The sequence below is a fragment of the Maylandia zebra genome, linkage group LG8 (assembly GCF_041146795.1).
Source record: "Maylandia zebra isolate NMK-2024a linkage group LG8, Mzebra_GT3a, whole genome shotgun sequence".
In the NCBI taxonomy this organism is placed as follows: Eukaryota; Metazoa; Chordata; class Actinopteri; order Cichliformes; family Cichlidae; genus Maylandia; species Maylandia zebra.
The window spans coordinates 18,786,377-18,804,954 of NC_135174.1; the positions used below are offsets into that span (position 1 = coordinate 18,786,377).

The window sequence follows — 18,578 nt, forward strand, 5'->3', positions numbered from 1 at the left end:
TGGATGTGTGACAGTGCAGGGTCAAGTGATTAAGGCTACGTCCACACGTACCCGTGTTTTCAAAATTACCCGGGTACGTGTGGACGTAGGCTTCAAGCAAACAGTTCAGTGACCTCCAGGTAACCTCCAATCATTAGGGAAATTCCCTGACTGTTTACCAGCACTCCAAAGGAGGTTGATGCCAGATTGCTGCTGTTTCCTGTAATTTGCATGGAAGACACTGCAAACACTTACTAAAGAGTGACACAAAAATTTTTGTTTTGAAGGCGAACATTCATCATCTCTGGTTTCCATTGCATGTTTTTAAGTCTTACCACTTGTCAGCTAGTAGTTAATACTGGTTGTATCACATCCAATTGACAAGTCTTGACATGACAAACCTCTAGACCGTTACTGTGTCTCACTTCCTTCTTTCCTTATGCACACTTGACGTGACCTCGGTACAAACTAGACATACAAGCCCTATTTTAGATATACAGGCAGTACTTTAAGTAATGTGGAGCACAGATCCACTCCTGAAAAACACTGTGGTGCATGTGGTGCAATTGCAAGGTTTGTTTTGAGCTGATCTGGAAAAGCCAGATAACTTATACAAGGAAGGGATGCTACACTCAAAAAAATTCAGAATCTATGAGAGTAAGGAAACACATTACCCACTTCCAGAAATTGATTCTGTTCATCTGGATGTGGTGTTTTCAGTGGAACAAGCGTTTCATCACTCATTTGAATGACGTTGTTAGGCAATGGCACTAGTTTCAGTCGTTATGCAACTGTACAGTTTATAAGGCAGTGGAAACCTGCCGTTAGCTGACACTTGGATGAGTGATGAGACATTTCTCCAACTCACAAAAAAAAACCAACTGTCCACTTACCTGGAATATTAGGCATACACAAAGACATATTAGCCAATCATGCATGTACATAATTGAGGTTCAGGAGTATTTCAGCTGTGTAGTGGCAGCCAGACCTATTTGCTTTGTCAGTAAACATGTAAATAAAAGTACTTTTTACAAAAACTTTACTTTAGTTGCCTGTGTCCATAATATGAATTAGCATGGAGTTTGTATTGAGCTGAAACACTTTTTCTTGGTGCCACTGACCTTTGACACTGAAGTTATAGCTTTCTCCCTGCTCATTTAGATAGGGGCTTTAAATAACTGCCAAAATGGCTGAAAAGTTAAGAGTTAGAGACTGGCAAAAAAGTTTGCCTTGACACAAACAGTCTTACGTGGTCTGATGGTAAAAAAAACAATTCACAAGTTAGAAGTATAAAACCAAACATTATAAAGAAATTTAACCCTTTTAGCTGTGTGGCATTTTAATGTCTGTGCTCAGAAGGCGGCCTACACCTCATGCAGTGTCACTGCTGACAGACCTACCCATCAGTCTCATCTTCTCCTTCAGTTAGGTTAAGTGCATTAGCTCTAGCAGCCCACGCACAGAGAGGCAGCTTGGTGTACGGGGGGAAAAAGAAGTGTGGGAGCGTATGGGCAGGAAGCAGTGAGGAACGAAGAGGTGGATTTGACAGAAGAGTTAAAGACAGAGAGAGTAAGGGGAAAAAGTTTTTTAACTATACCCAGCCATGATAGCACATTGACATTGCCTTTGCAGTTCCACTATGTATGCAAACCTGGCAAATTAGGTAAGAATTAAGATCTTGTATTTTGAAGAAAGCAGCGCTATTCGATAGATCCAGAGGGCCTTCGTTTATCAAGTGTTCCAGCGACTGTGCCATTCTGAAACTGAAGCGGATTTCACGGGTTAGTCTATTCTCGTCCGCTGGCCACTGTGGTGTGTAAAATGAGAGGGAATGCTATGTTTTGGGAAATCTAATTTGAGGGCCGTGTTTGTTTTCCCTGCGTTATTTTGCAACCGGGAGGCTGGCTCCAAAGCAGCACCACTCTCTCTTTTACCCTAGTTTCACAACAATGTCCAGCACCAGCGTCCAACAAAAACCCACATACGCAACTGAGGAAAGGACATTAAGCCGACATGGGTCACTTTACCTCTTCCTCATCAGTGGTCTCTCTCAGCAGTCTCTCACAGAATTAAGCAGGCCGCTAATTAGGAGGTTATTCACCATGCCACAGGAACATATGCACATGTGCGTACGTATAGATGTATTTAAAAAAACATAAATATTAGCGGCCATCTTTTGGCAGCTAATTGCAAAGAGCTCCCCTGTGGGAGGAGAGAGAGAGGTCCTCTGTCGATAATTAATCCTCGTTTAAAAAAGTAAATGACATTCATTAGCGGGGAATCGAGCCAAGTGCCATTATTTACATGGCAATAATCTGGAGCATGCTGGTGGCACTCTTTTAATGTTACAGAAATAACTCTGGGACAGGGGGACGAGTACAGTTGCTTTCCCTCCTTTTTTTTTTAATGTGTGTGTGTGTGTGTGTGTGTGTGTGTGTCTTCGCACCCAGGAACAATTAGGCCCAGACGAACAGATGGGGACGCCTCTGAGTGAGAAAGCTCTTCTGAACGACTCTTCATCTCCTTCTTATCTCGCTCTCTCATCCGCTTGCACATAGTCACACACGCACACAGACAAATACACAAACGCTCAACAGAAATGCACACACATTTGGGCACACAGGAAAAACACACTGAGCTAACTTTTAACATTAACTGCCATAACAGAGACCCTGTTACAAGTGGCAAAACAGAAATGTTGAAAATGTGAGCCACAGAAATCACCAAGACTTGAGGGTCAAAGCACAAAAAGCTGGCTTGTTTACTGATTTTCATGTGCGATTTATAATAATATAAATTCTCAGTGAGACTTTTGGTTACTGTTTTAGGACTTTGGACAATTCATGCTTCGCACACATTCGCAGAAGGAACACAGCAGTCACATTTCTTTGCGATAACACTGCTGAAGCTGGAATAATGATCAAAAAGTTACATAATGGGCCATTTGTTGCACAAGGGGTTTTCTACAATGGCGCTAGTGTCTGCACGATGTACTGTTAGCGATGCACACAAGCATAAAAAGGATGAATGCAGAGACAAAGAGGCAACACTGAACACAAAACCCCAACATCACCTCTTGTTCTTTTTAAGAATGAGGAAATGCATAGAGAAACAGAGTTAGTCAGCATCTCTATAATACTTACAACCTTATAGCTAGAGATTAGCTTCAAAACACATTATTAATTAAATAATTAACAGTATAATTTTATTAAGGGGACGTAGCAGTGGACAAGGCAATTAATGGGATCTACGGTGCTCTATTTTCAAACCGTCAACAAATATGATCACAGTACCAAGTGGATATGTTTTGACATATTTTTAAATTAAATAATAATAAAACTTTATTATCTTTTGTTCTCTGTCATTTTATAACACATCACTCTCTGATTTAGTCCCTTTCTAGGATCATTATCCCGGCTGACCTGGATCCTGATCGGTTTCCCACTCGTCTGTCTAATATCAGGCAGCAGGTCACAGACATGAAAACTAACACACTTGTGCAACCCGTTACCCTTCTTTGTCTTGCTAAGTACAATGATTAAGGTATCAGTCCTTGGGGAACCAGGTGAAAAACAGAGGAGACAGCCCTGAGAGTATAAATCACCGCTTCATGGTTTCAGCGTGCTCTTAGCCTCCTCTGTGGACACAGGGGACAGCCCCAGCCCCCTGTAGTCATGCTTTAAGGCTGGGTGTGTTCCATCACACAAAGTAGACCCCTTCTTTACCTATAAGATTAAGTAACATTATGTCGTGTTTGCTGACACCGAGGTAGCAGCCCTGAGCCCCACAGGGCCTCCTCCTCCATCATATTTTGTTACATCTCCCTGACAATGGACTCTGTCAACAAAACAAAGACTATTATCTCGTCATCTTTGCTTCTTCTCACTATTAAAACTAAATCCAAAGCTAAACTAGTGGGATTAATGAAGGAAACTAAACCGCGGAGTTGTTGCTCTTTCAGTAACTGCAGTTTTAATGAATGCCTAATGGCACCCGCTCTGGACTGAGGCCTAGCGTGGCCTTTTCCGAGCCAAGGGAAACTTCCGAGAAATCCGATAGAATCCAGGGTGTGGGTCACGATAACTCGTGCTTCCTGCTAGCCCCACTTCCACGACCTCTCTTCCTTTAGCCACTCTTCACCAACCCTCAATCGATCTGCTTTTCTCCTGAGATCAAAGGTTTGCACCACTGTTGTACATTTAGCCTCGGCCGGGTCCTCCCACATCATGTCTAAATATTAATGATAATAAAGTCTCACACCCATCCCTGTGTCAGGCAATTACAGCCAACATTGATCCTTTGCTTTCTGCTCCAATTAGAACTCACCACTCGTAATGCGTCCTGGCACATCAAAGGATAACAGCCATTGATCCACTCCTGGATCTTAACGTTTACTGTTAGGAGAGAGGAAGGAGGATGTGGCGTGGCAGAGGGGGGAAAGCAATATTCTGACTAGAAAACAAGAGACGAGCAAAGAAATCATTTTATTCAGTAAGTCAGGTAAAGGGAGTGCTGAAACTCAGAGGGTAAGGCAAGGCAGAGGGGGCTCAATATTAACGGATATTCTGACAGTTCAGAAGGCAACCAGCATCCGGAACCCTGGAAAGACTCACAACAGTGTTCGCAACAGTACGGCTACACAAACCACCAAAAGCTCAGACCTTTTTGCTCGAAACTATGAAACGTGTACCTGAAAAAAAGCCGCATTTAATAAGAAAAAGGGTTTTCACAGCTTCTGCGGTGTCTGCCCATCAAAACGACAAACACCAAATCACTGCAAAACAATATAAAAGTAAATTTATTATAAGTTCAGCTCAAGGACAATAAATCCTACACAAATGCCCATCAACTGACACTAAGACTTTTAGCATTATGCCAACTTCTAAATATCGATGACTGTGCTGCAGCCAAACTTAATAAAGAACAAGAAGAAGAAGAAAAAAACAACAACTCTGGGGATTTCTGATCAGGCTTATACAATACAGGTCTCAGTGGGAGGCAAGAAAAGCTTCAGTGAAACATGAGTTATCATGACAACCTCCCACATCTATGTCTCTAGGCCAACTATCCTAGACAACTGACCTTTCTGACATTTTGAAGTTTGAGAAAAGCAAAATTTTTAAATCAGCGTATGCCATATAGAAATATTTACAGCACACCCAACTCAGAAAGAGAGAGAAAGGGGTAAAATCCGACCTACTGAGTCAATTGAAAGCGACACATCACCATTAAACCGTGGACATTCTGTCCATAAATGAAGCTACACAATCCCACCGTTGACACCATTATTTGACAGGGCTTGTTGTTATGGTCGTTCTGTGCTGGACTAATAGCTCTGATAGTCCTGGCCTCGACCATGACCTCACAGCTGCCTTTGTCACTGAGCTGGAGGAAGGCTTGCCCATCGCTCTGGGCTACAATGATACTCTTCATGGCACAATAATACACTGAAACACTGAGCAACTGGAATGCAACCCAGTGCTTTGTATACCTACAATTAATTGACTGGCTGTGGTTGAGGCTAAAGTTAATATATGTTGAGCAAGAAAGACACTGAGAAATAAACACAATATTCCTGTACAAATTTAATTTAAAATAAAGCTGGCATCAATAATAAATCATGCCCCAATGCTAATACTGGGGGACTCTGAGCTATGATCTTTATATTAGGTGGTCTTGAGGGCAAAACATATTTTCAAAATGACTACAAAATTTTCAATTAAATGTCACAAACCACTGCATGATTTTTCCTCTTTTGCTTTTAGCCTAAAGGAAACAAAATGTCTAAAAACGTCACTGCTGAACTAGAGAGGGAAATCTGGAACAGAGCAGACGAACTGGAGAGATTTCAGGCTTGAGGAAAAAAAAAAAAAAAAAAAAAGCTGTGAGGGTGCTATTTCAAAAAATAAAAAAATTACACAATCTGATATAATCGCATCATCAATTTTAAAATGTAGGCAATGACTTGTTCAATCTGTCTTACAGTACCTTGCTTATTTTATTGTATTTTTGATGTGCTCCTTATTGTGTTGTTTATGGTATCTTAAATACATATTTTGTCAAATCTTGCTCATAATTAGAACAATTAAATTCATTCATTCATTCATTTATTTGTTCATTTTCAGGCACAACAAATACCTATATTAAACATAAAATACACAAAACAAAAAACAAAAATTGCCTGAAAAAGGAGTGGGACGAAGAAAACTTATTAAATCCCACCCCTATACTCACTCATCAACAAAAAAAACCAATAAACTTCCCGCAGCTACGCCCATCATTGCATACAGACCCATCAACAGCCCCGGGCACATACAAGCATCTAAGCGGCAGCTCGCAACCAACAATTAGAGCCTTCATAACTGAATACAGAATATATAAATTATAAATTGCATTACCACAGGTAACAGGCAGTAATAACTACAAGTAACAAACACACATACATATACATACATATATATCTACACACACAAGTACATATATGTACATACATATGCACACTTTTTTTATTTTTTTTTATTTTGGAATCCATACCAGCAATGGTAAGAGAACAGACATTACAGAGCACACTAAAAACCATTATTGAGTATACTGTGACCAGACCAACTGTCTGTAGAGAAATTTAAATCTATGAATATTTTTGCATTGTTTCAGTTGTAAACTCAGACTGTTCCAGATTTTCACACCACATACAAATGAAAATGAACAACTACTAGCAACTAGAAAATCAATCAAAATCATTCTTAAATGTTTCTACGGCCATAACACCTCAGCGTTCTTTTCCATATTTGTTTGTGTATGACATTTTCCCCTCTTAGCGACCCACTGTCCTCTGGCTGTGGTATCCCTCACTATTATACGCTTTGCTAACATGGTGCTTTGCTTCAGCTCTGTACCTCAGTTGCTACCAAACGATGTAATTAAAGATTGGTGAAATGAAACCAGTGTTTAGAAATGGTTTATGTCAAGTCTGTTCTCAAATGTTATACCACAGGGGAACTTTTAGATGGGATGGGTGTGCATCAACGTCCTGTTAAAGTAGAGTCTTGGCCCAAAGGCTAAAGATAAAAAAAAAATCTAACCAACAGAGCCTTAATATAAGCCAAGTCACAAGACGAAGGCGGTGTACGATAATAATGCAATGGTAACGGTAGGAAAACATTTGTTGTTGGCTGGAAAATCAGGCTCCTCGCATGTGTGTGATACTGAGTGATGCATTCAGGTCAGCTGGGGAGAATGAGGGGATTGGCGGGCTCCACAAACAGGCTGGGAAAGTGACACCAGGATGCTAGGCCAAGACATCAATGTCCTCACAACTTCCCTTTAACAGTGAAGCAATGTTAGCCCTGGCGCCATCGGATACAGGGCGGGGGTTAAAGTTTACATGATGGCTGACAGGATGTACGCATGTAACCCAGCAAACAGAAAATAAACAAAGTGGCTCTAAATTTTGAAATGCGATGGTTTTCATGGCTTTAAGTGACAATGTAGAAAGAAGTGGATATTTGTGAAGAGGTCATGGAAAAAAAAGGTTCCATTTGAGAGGCTTATTTGTCAAATCAACTAAACTCTTTTTGTCATTGTTACTTTTCTTAGCTTTTACTATGTATGTGCAGAGTCTGACACTACAGGACTGTTTACTTAAAATTTGAGTGCAAGAGGCGTTCCTCTGAGCATTTCTAACAGCCTTACTGGTCTGGGAGTGATTTCTGGCCCAAAAGGCAAGTTACACCAGTGTCATGAGGACACTTTAGTGCTGTAGTTGGGACCTTTGTGTAGCAGTTAAACATTTGAAATGAACACTATTTATATCTTCATTTATTCAGATGTTTTTCAAGGAAGGCAAAGGCTTAGTTGTTATTTTGAAAGAATCTATTTTTGGACAGAGGATCTTTAACGAGATGTAGAGCCCCAAAGCATGTTGAAAATATACTTCTGACTACACAGGATCACAAAAGGTCAGCATAAACTGCATATACATTATAATCAATCAAATTAATAATCACAAGATATTCTCTTGATTTTCAGCTAATATTAATCAGATGAACTTCTTGTGCTTCAATCTTTTTAAAGATTTTCTTTTGCAATTATCTTAACAAGCAACAGTCAACAGAATTAGGCTGGCAACTTTAATAACTCTTTGTTTCTCATTATCAGATCCCTGAAAGAAGAGACCCAAAAACAAAGTGAGTAACTGAAGTTTTAGATTGTGGAGCAAATGTGCAAATGTGTGGCTGCACATACTATTGTGTTAAATCACACTGAGGGTTGCAGTAATAATAATCATACCAGAAGCATATCTGCTGCCAAAAAAAAGGAATAGGGGAGGGGGAAAAAATGATATTTTGTGAGCATGGCCATTCATGCTCAGACAGATCGTGATGGGATGATGTTGACCGTGGAGGTGCAAACTAAGATCCCTGTCGCCACAGAGACGTGAAGATTGTGGTGTAAGCGGGGAAGTCTTCTCTACAGCTGGCAGCAGGCCTGGCCTAGCACCAAGGTGCTCAGCCAACAGCTCCTCTCCTCTGTCACATCCCCCCTTCCTCCACCTCTTCCTCTACAGCCGCCTGGATGCCAGTCTGCCTGGCTGGTGTGGTCCAAACAAGACCCAGCCATCGGGCCAAAGGGGTAATGGAACTGCTGCCAGCTGGGCCAGCACTTCACGGCCGAGCACCACTCTCCAAACAAACAGTGCAATGGGCCACAAGCCACGGGCAACATGGAACCTGTCATTACCAGCCGTGCATTGCTGGTTCACTCCCCAAAACCCGAGCCAGGCTTGAACGTGTACTGCACTTGACTTCAGCAAATTTCTCAGCCAGGATTTGTCATGAGAGAATCCCTTTTCAAAATCATGCTATATTATCAGCATATTAAACAATGCATATACAATTACCACCTAAACATCATTTTGATTTTTTGAAAACTTTCTGAAGGAATAAAAATATTATGAAGTCCATGAATGACAAGTTCGAGTTTGTTACATACAAGTGAAAAACTTACAACAGTCCCTGGGATTAACTGCTTACCATCTAATTAACAAAACATCTAGAAAACTTTCTGCAGTCCCAAGGCTAAAATTGGACTGTGTGGGCATTTGTGCCTCAGTTGGATTTTCTCCAGCGATCATGATTTTCTGGCATTTTGGCATTTTTGAGGCATCTATCATGAAAAAATGCAGTTTCAACATCACAAAATAAGAATATGTCAAGCGCTCCTTTCACTGGAATGCACCACAGGGACAAGAGTAATGAACAAAACAACCTGCGTCACAAAGTAACTTTGTCATGTGCTCCACACTGAGACAAATTGTGTTTCAGAGAGTGTGGAACAATAACTCAATGTACTACCGCAACACAAAACCACACAACAGATCTCAGTGACCATGCCCGAGTCAGCGTCAAAACCTACTAATTAAAATATCGGTGAATTTGTCCCTTTCTTTTTCTTTCATGCCATCGACAATAAAACAAAACAATATTTTTATATATTCTATATATACACATATATATATTGTGTTAGCTGGGAGACAGAGTGGTGACCTGTTTAAGGTGTACCCTACCTCTCGCCCTATGATGGCTGGGATATGGGCTGAATGTAGTTCTCTGTTAGCAATGTAATGGCAGACTGTAAGGGCCCCATTATATCTGCTGTCCAGTGCCTGGCGAACGGCACCATATGGCAAAGTTAACATCAAATTGATGTCACATCTGCTATTAGAAGGGGCTGTGTCTGCTGGTTCTGTAATTGTAGATTTTTGCAACCTGTTGCGTTGTGCAACTGCAGTCGGTTTAAGTGTATGATCATGTTGGTTTTTACTTCATTTAAAGTAATATATCACTACATATCCTCAGAGATTCACAGATTATATAGGAGATGTTACAATAGTTTGAATAAATGAGACTTCATGGAAAAAGAAAAAACAAACAAAACTGTGGAGTTCTTGTCTGAGTGGCAGTACCCATTGTCGAAGAAAATGCTACCGTGGGTACATTAGGATATAACAGCGAGCATAAATAGCTGTGGCTGTGTGATGACGTTACTGGCAGTGTGTAAAGAAACCAATGCTAAGGATATAATAGGCCCCCCAAGGAGCTATGGAAAACTCCTCTACCTGCAGAGAGCATCTACTGCCAGATGGGGGCACTGTCCAAAGTATGTGGTGCAACCAGTCTGTGAATTTACTCTTACGTGTGAACTATGCTTCCGCCTCAGATCTACGCCGTAACTTAAGCCATAACCATAACAACATTTTAACCCTACCCCGCAAACTTTTACGTAAACCTGACATGCACCTCGTGGAAGACTGCAGTGTAGGGAACCTGCATCTGTATAAGAATATTTTATTAAATTAATTAAGGAAATTATGTAGGGATAAAAGGAACTTCCGGTTACTATGCAAGTTAGGATGTATATTTCCCGCAGAAGTGTAAATCGAGCTTTACTTTGTTGTTGTTCTTAGAGGTTTGCTGGCTGATAGACCAACATACAAAAATCTTAAGTGAAACATGTTAAAAACAAAAACTCTCCACTGCAGCTAGTGTCATGTTTTTGTTGTGTGGTTTTTATTTATTTTTTTAATCTTTGAAGTTTTTTTGTGCTTCCCTTGTTTCCCGGTGAACTCCGGCACAGGAGAAGTATGTCACTCCAATCCTTGTCTTGACCCATTTGTCAACCATGCAGTATTCAAAACAAAAGCAATTAGCTGAGCTACACGCTGTTGGGTTCCTGGAGGACCGCATGGAAGTGCATTTGCCTAAGTTGAAAACCTTTCTCCGTAAGATCTCTTTAGGCAAATACCTAAACAAAACAATAGATTTCAACACAACCACACCCAGTGGATAAACTGTTAAGAGGGAGGGAGGGAGGGATGGATGGATGGATGGAGGGAGGGAGGATGGATGGATGGATGGGCATGGAAAGCTGCATATTTGTCTTTGACCTTGACCTAAATTACTTTCACAATGATTTTGAGATCTGGCATTATAAGACTGACATTCAGTCAACAGCATGATGCAAACTATTTGCTTCAATATCAGAGATATATATTTATATATTCTTATTTCCCAAGAGGCAAAGCAGACATCGCTAAATTGGGTCAGAATTGGCCAATAACCATTTTAGGTGATTTACTCTTCTCACGTTACAAAAGCTGACAAAACACTGCAGAATTGGGGATAATTTAGTCTTTGTGTTGTTATTTCAGTGCCTCTAATAACCATTAAAGAGACGTGGTGCTAGATGACTTGAACAACAAGGTAAAAATTCATTTTGCACTTTGTTATCTATTCCTTTTGTTTTATTTCTTTTAAATTCTGAGACACCTGTATTGTGTCAGCAAACAAATTGCACAAATTTTCACGAGGCAATAGAGGGAATTTAAAAGAGATTCAGCCTGAACTTTTGTGCAGTGGTAAACCACACCGGGAGACTGGATTTGGCAAATAAGATATTTTCAAAGGTACTTGTCAAAACTGTTGTACACACCACTGAATGCCCTTCACAGCAAGCAAAACCAAACCAAAGTAAGGGATTGGTAGGTGGGGTCTGTCCTTTGGCCTTCCAGCCTTTGGGACTGGAAAGTATAATACAGCATGAAGTCTATTTTTGTATTTTGTATAAAAGCACTGAAGGTTAGATGTATTTTGCTTAAAAAGGGGACCAATTTGCTGTTGAAGTATTTTGACAGGAGCTCCTGATTCCTGCGAACGCCTTGTCTTGCAACCTTTTCACTTCCTTGAAAAAAAAAGTGGCCCTGTTTTTATTGTTTTGCCCATTGTGATAAAGGGGATCTTTTATGCCATCAACAACATGGCAACAATGTACTGCCTTTGTTTCGTTGAGCCATCCTGGGGGGGCGGTTAGGATGAGACACAGACATACAGAGGCACAGTAAATGATTGATGGGTTAGAAGAAAATATTAAACAGAAAGAAGGAGTCCAAATTCAACATTTGTAAATATTTCAAGCTCTTGCACTCCAACAAAGAGAGATCTGAGGGGCAACACAATAACAGAAAAACTCTACTTAACCATCTATCCTGACGCAAACATGACACAGGCGGGTGTTACTGCTGGAATTATTGCTGTTTGCAAGAACTACTGTTGCCTGGTGCGTGTTGAATGGTTCCTTGAGATTACTTACAAATAAATATGATTAAATCAGAGGATAACAATGTATCCAGCAATCATAAACTTTAAGGGCCAATGGTTCTGCTTTGACAGTTCAAATAATAGTGATTTAATTAGTTAAATAAAAAGGAGCTAAAATCCCTTTTCCTGGCGATTAGACTGCATTTTTAGCCAAAAGAAAGGACTATGCAAAGATGATGAGAGGAAGAGTTAAATGAGAGCTGAATGAGAGTGCAGGAAATGAATGAACAGTGCAAGTGTTTGGACAGGAAACACTTTATCCTGGCAAGTAATGGAGCCCAAGAGTTACTCATGACGGCAAAGGGACTGCATGTCCTGGCACGGATCGAGACGGAATAGTGAACTACACGAGCGAGTGTGTTGCAAAGCTATAGCAAACAGGACAGCCCGTTTACGTCCTTGACACAAAAACTGGCATCTAGTGATGCAGTGGCATTCCACAAAATTCCTGGAAGTTGTTGCATAGGATGCAGAGAAGTATCCACAATAGCTTGCTGGGAGGTAACAGGAGTCAAAGTAGAGACAATGTGATAGCTTCTAATTGCTTCAAAATGTCCTGAAGAAGGCCCCCTATTATCTATTTAAATCGGCTAATAATGGGAGGCTAGGAGGAGGAGATGGAGACGGGGGAGGTGGATGGGGATTGGGGGGGGGGGGGGGGGCGCTAGGCAGAGGGTGAAAGCTATCCTCTGCGCTGCTGTCGCCTCATTATTTTCCGTCTTGACGGACGCCCGCGCTCAACCCCTGGATGAATGGCCCTGTGCTGAATAAGTTATCGCCAGACACACAAAGGAAAGAGTGCGCTACACAAACAACACAGCACTACTGCAAAGCATGAATCTCTTTTTCCTCTCCTTCTCAGTTTTTTCTCCCTCAAACCCATCACCCTTCCCCCTGCTCCCTCTAGACGAAAGGCAGGGCCTGCCACAGACTGAAATCTCACCTGTAATTTCTACAGAAGCTCTCAGTAGGTGGAGGAAAAACACAAGGGATACAGTAAAATAAAAAGGCAGGAAGGATAAAGGCATCTATGTTTGCTGAAAAGATGTATAACTGCGTTCCTTCATTTTGTTTCATCTGTCCTTTCTGTTTGTGCAGCTCCTCAATAAAGACAGGGACCTCCTTTGGACAGCATCAGAAGATGTCTAAGAGGATGGGTCTTTTTTGTTCTGTAGACAAGGCCCGCAGCATGATCACTGAAAGTGTTTTGGTTTCATCAGATCTGTATTTTGTTGTCTGGACTGCTGGGGCTTGGCATACTGAATCAAGATTACCTTTTGATTCCCTATAGCTACTAAATGGAAGCCATAAAGGTAAATGACAACAAGAAATGGCCCATTCCCAACGATTATGGAGACTATGTGCTCTACAACAGTCAACTCCTCTCCCTTGCTATCACTCAAAAGTAGAAGTGGAACTTTTGGACAGGAGAGCCTCTTTCCCCTCTGACGGGGAAATCAGAGGGTGCCGTGGCCCGACAGGCGCTCGACGGCAGATCAAACAGGGCGGGTACCCTTGGAGTGACACCTGGAGCCACTTCAAGGGATGAGAGCGCCACTGATCTCCAGTCATCTCGTCAGAACGACAGTCTGTCAGGGTTAAAGAAGGGGGAAAAAAGAAGCTCTATCAGCGAGGATGGTACGAGTGAGGTCGAACGAAGAATCACCTCAATGTCACGGATGCCTGACCCTAGAGCATTTGGAGAAGTGATACTGCAGAAGACATCTTTTTTGTTGGGATGCTGAAGATTAGCACTAGTTTTAGGTAGAGGTTAGAACTAATTGTACGCACAAAACAATACGATGATACACGATTAGTTCAAGATTGTCGTGCTTTGATTACAAATGCCATCTACCTCAGAATCTATCAGATGGCATGCAGCATTTACCAGATTTTAAGCTAGCTGTCAGCCTCACACTTTGGTATTTTTGCATGATTTGGAAAAAAAGGAAAAAAAGAAAAATTTCTTCCCTATCACAAGCAGAATAACTAGAATTCAGCTATGGCCTGACACGCCATAAAACAGAAACCCACTATGGGCTGTATAATAGAAAGAGGGAGATATGTATGGAGAAAAAGAGGGCTTTGGCAGCCAGTTAAGCGAGTCAATCCTCAACAGACAACTGCATCCCTTATAAAACAACAACACGTCTTTGCCCTTGTCAACAACGTCTCCCTCTACAGCCCAGGCTTGTGTGTGCCTTTTTCTTTCTGCAAAAAACGTCCCATCAGCACTCTCTAATGGGCAAGGTGTAGGAAGAGAGAAAAAGACAGAGATGAAGCAGAAAGAAGACAGAGAGAGAGAGAGCGAGGTGGCAGTGGTGCTTTTGTGGCTGAGGAGCAGTGAGTAATGAGGCTGAGGCGCACCCTGTCATTGTCCCAGCAGCAGCCTGCAGCCACAGACACACATACAGACACACAAATACACACAGATGAAAAAAAAAAGCATCTAAAAACAAGACTTTGTCTGACATTCAGCATCTACACTGTGAAGTACCTGATGAAACTAAACAAAGTAGTTTAATTTCAAAATGTATTTAAGACCATTTGGTCTTGTTTTGTTAGATGGATTCATAAGAGGTGCTTGTTTAAAACACTCCGTATGGTCTCTCACGAATTCTATTCATCGTTTTCTCCGTCTCTGCTGCTGGGTGACTCTGGATTATTAAGATGTTGCATCACTTCTCCGAAGCATGGGTATAAGGTGAAGGTAAAAAGTCCAAGTTCATGGATGCAGAAAACAACACCACGGGTGCAGAGCTGAATTTAGCTCTGCAAATGTGTATGCAGATGCGCAATGTTTATGTCTACCTTGAGAAACCTGTTTGGCAGTAGTACTGCAATGGCTCACATAACCAAGCAAGGCCCTTTTCATTGCAAGGTGATGTTGAAAGAAGCCATTAACACCAAATATCTTCCTGCAGAAAGCTAACATGCTAGCTCTGATCTACTTAACACTGTCAACAGCAGATGCATTTACTTTGATATGTGTAAAGTTCATCTAGGGGATGAGGTGGAGGCACATACCGTTCATTCTTTGCTCATTTGCCAGAATGAAAAGAGACTGGACATTAAAAAGAAAACATGCATTCACACACACTCGGATTGCTTCCCTGGAGGTAGTGGAAAAGGCCAAAGATAGAGGTGACCCACGGGGATGTAGTACTAAAGGGGGAGTGGATGCAGGGGGGTAGTAATGATGCCAAGCTGAACAAATTGCAAAGCAAAGGGAGTGCGTTTTAAATGTAGTACATGAAATTATCGTGAATGCAACACAGAGGGAAGATCAGAGAGGTTGGGATCCACTGGGAGCGATCTGCAACTCTCGGGACAAACATAAAGCTCGGCTACGGTGATGAGTTCAGCTGTAATACAAAGTAAAATAGGACAAACATGTCTTCCAATACTCTGCTGAAAATTCAGTGTGCAGAATTTGAATGCCTAGAAGTTTTCCCTCTGTTTTTCCCCCAAACACAAATAAATATAATAATAATATAAAGAATAATAAATGGAAAAGTGAAGGGAAAACATATGTGATCTGTTTCAGCGACAATTAAAACGTGAAGCTGTTCTTTTGCAACTTAATGACAAGATCTCAACACAACTCACTCACTGAATTAAACTCCATTAATTACACGACCTACATATACTAACAGGTCGGTCTTCTACGCAGATAGATACAGGAAGAGATCACATATCTGCTAATAATAAACAAAAGCACCAGAGCCTTAAGAGATCTTACAAAATAAAATTAAAAAAAATCCTGCTCTCCAGACGCTTTTCTGAGGGCATGCACTTTAGTCTGTTGACTCCAAATACTGTTGTTTTATTAGGTCGAGCAAACAAGGAAAAAAAACTACTTTCCATTAGAGGCAGAAAACTTTTGATTATCCTAGAGGCAAGGATGAGCTGTAAATACTATTCTCCTGCCAATTAGTCATATGAATAGGTTTACACCAGGTTCAGAAGAACTTCACTATAACAAGACTCTGAGGGTTAGCCGCAATAAGCCGCACTGTATTTTGTACTGAATTTGCCACATGTAGCTAAAATCAGAGAGACGATTGCAGTCACACATTAAGGCATCTTGTGAAGGCAGTATTAACCTGTGAGCTAGTGCATCATCTACGCCCAGGCTGATAGGCTGATCTCTAAATCAGTGTCCAGAGAGTGCGCGAGTCTGAAGGCTGAAGCTCTGTCCATCCTGCCTGCCCGTCGCTACCGCCAGTCCCAGCCATGAATATGGAGCTGTTCTGTGGCTGGGAGCTTGCTTATGTTTTCTGTCTGATATCTAGGCCCCATTCCCATTTCAAAGGGAGGTCCACCCGGGGCCTTGACTTTTTGATCTGCCTGGCGACTGAGTCGACCACCTGCATGTGGGATCAGCTGCCAGCTAGAGCAGACAACCCCTCTGCTTCAAAATATACACACGCACCCCCTTCGCTCTCCCTTCACTGCTTCATTGCCCTTCGCTGTGCCCCCTCCTTCCGTGAAGCTGCCAGGAGCCCCCAGTGGTCCTAACTGGGTCTGGAGCTGCATCCCATTTCCCCCCCCCCCCCGCCATTTCTTCTGACCAGGGCGAGTGAGATGTTTGAGATGCTCAGTATAGCAACAGGACGCATCTTCATGCAGTGATGGGAACATTTTGTATTAATGAAAGGCCACAGTGTCAATGCAGCATGGAAACAACAAAGGCTTTATCAAAAGGTCTGTGGCCTTTGTAATCAGGGACAGAGAGGCGCACTGTGAGCTGTGAACCTCTCAAACCTGTAGGTGCCGAGCCCACATGTATACAACTCATTTAAAGCTTAGAGTAACTAAGCATGAGTAGATGACACAAGACTGCGTTTTCACTTGTGACACTTGTTATAAGCCCGTGACACAACCAATTAACAGCACCTATGTTCCTGCCACCGAGGGTAATTAGTTAGAGTTTCACAGTCAGAAAATGTAACAATTTATTTTCAAACAAAGCCACAGCTATTTGAGATGTGTGTCTTTCTGAATGTTTCCTACAATAAGTGATATTCACACAGTCTTTAAGTTAATTGGCTTTCTTGAACCATGACAGCTAGCTTAATGAGTGTCTAATTGTTTCTCAGCTGGGGTGATAGCACACCAGACCAGAAAGACACTTCAAGAAGAGGTGCGACTCTAAAAAGGACACCCTTCATCTCGTAGATCACAATAAATCCCTCCGTTGTTGCACCTACACACTCGGCTCTATCGGGGCCAAAGTTTTTTCGATGCTTATAATCAACTTAAAACTGCTGCTGTGTTTATATATCTGGAAAAAAAATGTATTCGTGCATCCAATTAATCAAACATCTGCATTCAAACAGAAGAAAACAAAAAATATATATACTTAACTAAACAAACAAAAGCTGGAATATTCATCAACCTGCATGAGTATTTGTGTCCACCTCTGGTTTGTGTCACAAGTGATCCAGGTTCCTAACATGTACCAGAAACGGTTTCACTACACTCATCTGTGTAAGCCTTTACACGCCACACTACTTCTTCTGCTGCCTCAAACAAGTGGAGTATGACAAAGCAACCGGCATCAAAAACAAATACACTATTAATCAAAAAGCAAGAAAGGGGGTGGGTGAGGGTGGAGGTAATGAAATGAGTGAGGAAATTAGGAACAATTTCCAGAAAGGAGGGCATTTAACTAACCTTAACTGAATTTTTGGTCTGATTATAAATATATTATAAGCTTTTAAACTGAAAAAAAAAAAAACCCAAAACAAATTATTTTATCAAATAGTGACAAAAAATAAAATAAAACTGTGTACGTTGTGGTGTTCCCGTCAAGCATAAAGGCAGGCAGTAGTCGAATAGGTTTGCAGCCGGGCCCCACTTTGGAAAGCCCTCATAAATCCTGATTTGAGACGGGCACTAACCAGAGGAGCTAAGGCATCAAGAGAGGAGGGAGGGGGGGCTGAAGAGTAAGTGGGTGGCAGCATGCCTCTTAAAATGCTACGTCTGATTAAGTCTTCCCATTAGGTGACAGCTGAACTTTAACATTAATATGATAATATTGAAATAAGTGCATGTTATTTACTTCAGCACCAGCAGGGGTGGAGGGAAGAAGAGGAGGAGGAGGGAATGATGAATGATTTCTGGACAGCTCTGGGTGACATGCCAGGCGAAGTGACCCCCCCCCCACCCGGCCCTCCTCTTGCCATAATCAGGCTTGACAAAATGGAGACATATGCAGAAATATTGGTTACAGTCGGCGTCACAGCCCTTCTCAGGCCTTTCCTCTCCAGTATCTGCCGCCCGCCCTGCGAGCCACCCTCCAAATTGTCTATGGGCACTGAAGCATCTATTTCAATTGGCACTTCCTTCCTGCCCCCAGGATTTTACATTTAGTCTGTGTCATTTACATATTACTCTTAATCAAAATCCACAGCGGGTGACAAGGAGGGGGAAAAAAAA

At 41.7% G+C, this 18,578-nt stretch overlaps 1 protein-coding gene across 4 annotated transcripts in view; it reads right to left on the reverse strand.

Annotated features, from left to right (window-relative positions):
• Nucleotides 1-18,578, reverse strand: part of vti1a (vesicle transport through interaction with t-SNAREs 1A) — a 113,195-nt gene that overhangs the window by 15,741 nt on the left and 78,876 nt on the right. The window lies entirely within an intron of this gene.